The sequence below is a fragment of the Elephantulus edwardii genome, unplaced genomic scaffold (assembly GCF_000299155.1).
Source record: "Elephantulus edwardii isolate Elephantulus edwardi_28Jun2011 unplaced genomic scaffold, EleEdw1.0 scaffold00100, whole genome shotgun sequence".
Taxonomy (NCBI): Eukaryota; Metazoa; Chordata; class Mammalia; order Macroscelidea; family Macroscelididae; genus Elephantulus; species Elephantulus edwardii.
The window spans coordinates 11,127,230-11,129,301 of record NW_006399850.1 but is presented as its reverse complement, the minus strand read 5'-3'; the positions used below and the strand labels follow the sequence as shown (position 1 = coordinate 11,129,301).

General features: G+C 40.7%; 1 pseudogene; it reads left to right on the top strand.

The window, feature by feature from the left end:
• The first annotated feature begins 260 nt into the window (after positions 1–260).
• On the top strand, positions 261–1,700 carry LOC102870828 (annotated as a pseudogene).
• The last annotated feature ends 372 nt before the right edge of the window (positions 1,701–2,072 follow it).

Below are 2,072 nucleotides of genomic sequence, written 5' to 3'. Positions count from 1 at the left end.
AGTCACTAAGAGCCACAGGTGACTTGATGACGTATAACAACATCAATATCATTAATATTGTACACAAGCAAATTACTACTGACAATAATCTCTTTTTGCAAAGGGTTTGTTGCCATAATAGAGGTGTTGGTGAATACCATCACAAAACCCGAGCCAAAATGGGAAGGGACAAGACCCATATCAACATTGTCTTCATTGGACTTGTAGATTCGGGTAAGTCCACCAGTACTGGCCACCAGATCTACAAATGTGATGGGATCTACAAAAGAACCATTGAGACATTCAAGAAAGAAGCTACTGAGATGGGAAAGGGCTCTTACAAATACAACTTCTCTTTGATAACCTGAAAGCTAACCTAACATGGCATCACCATTGTTACCTCTCTGTGGAAATTTGAGATCAGAAAATCCTATTTGACCATCATTGATACCCCAGGACATAGAGACTATTAAAAACATGATTACAGGAACATCACAGAATGACTTTGCTGTCCTGACTGTTACTGCTGATGTTGGTGAATTTGAAGCTGGAATCCATGTCTTAAACATGCCTCTGGAAACTCTATGAACTTTGATAAATGATGATAGTTATAGAAAGGCTTCAGTCCTTTTGTTCATAGGGTCTCTGAGTCATGCTCGACTCTACGGCAATCAATAGCAATAACAACACCTTAAAGAATGAGCAGACCTGTGAGCATGCCTTTCTGACTTACACACTGGGCGTGAAGCAACTAATTGTTAGCATTAACAAAATGAATTCCACTGAGACACTCTACAGCCAGAAGAAATAAGAGGAAGTCATTAGGGAGGGTAGCACCTACATCAAGTTAATAGACTACAACCCTGACACAGTAGCCTTTTGCCAATTTCTGGTCAGAAATGTGACAGCATGCAGGAGCCAAGTGCTAATATTCCTTGGTCCAAGGGATGGAAATTCACCCGGAAGGATGGAAGTACCAGTGGAACCTTACTGCTGGAAGCTTTGGACTGCATCCTGACACTAAACAGTCCAGCTGATAAGGCCCTGCATCTACCTGTCCAGGACATCTATAAGATTGGTGGTATTTTTACTGGCCCTGTAACCAGAGTGGAGAGTGACATTCTCAGGGCTGGCATTGTGGTCACAGTTAACCCAGTTAATATTACCACTGAAGGAAAGTATGTTGAAATGTACCGTGAGGCTTTGGATGAAGCTCAGCCTGGTGACAATGTTGGCTTCAATGTTAAAAATGTCTCTATAAAAGATGTTTGAAGTGGCAGCATTGCTGGTGACAGCAAAAATGACACACCAATGGAAGCAGCTGGCTTTACTGCTCAGGTGATCATCTTAAACAGCCCTGGCCAACACAGTGCTAGTTATTCACCTGTGCTGGACTGTCACACAGCTCACATGGCTTGCAAGTGCTTTGCAATCAAAGAGAAGATTCATTGCATTCTGGTAAGAGGCTGGAAGATGGCCCCAAAATCTTAAAGTCTGATGTTGCTGTCATTGTTGATATGGTTCCTGGCAAGCCCATGTGTGTGCAGAGCTTCTCTGACTACATTCCTCTTGGTCATTTTACTGTTTGTGACATGAGGCAGACTATTGCTGTGAGTGTCATTAAAGAGGTGGACAAGAAGGCTGCTGGAGTTGGCAAGGTCGCCAAATCTGCTCAGAAAGCTAAATTAATATTACCCATAACACCTGTACCCCAGTCTTAATAAGTACTGCAAGAATGGTCTCAGAACTGTTTGTTTCAACTGGTAACTTAAGTTTAATGTAAAAGACTGGTTAATGATAACAATGCATCGTTAAATCCTCAGAAAGAAAGGAATATTTTGTGGACCATTTGGGTTTTTTGTGTGTTTTTTTGTTTGTTTCTCCATGTGGCAGTTTTAAGTTACTCATTTTTAAAATCAGTACTTTTTAAATGAAAACAACTTGACGAATTTTTTTCCACAGAATTTATAGACCCTTTAAAACAAAACTTAATGTTATGTGTCATCAAGTCACGTGCAACTTATAATGACCCTATGTACAACAGCTCTTAATTCTGGTCTGTCTTGTCTTGAGACAGTCTCACTGACTCCAAT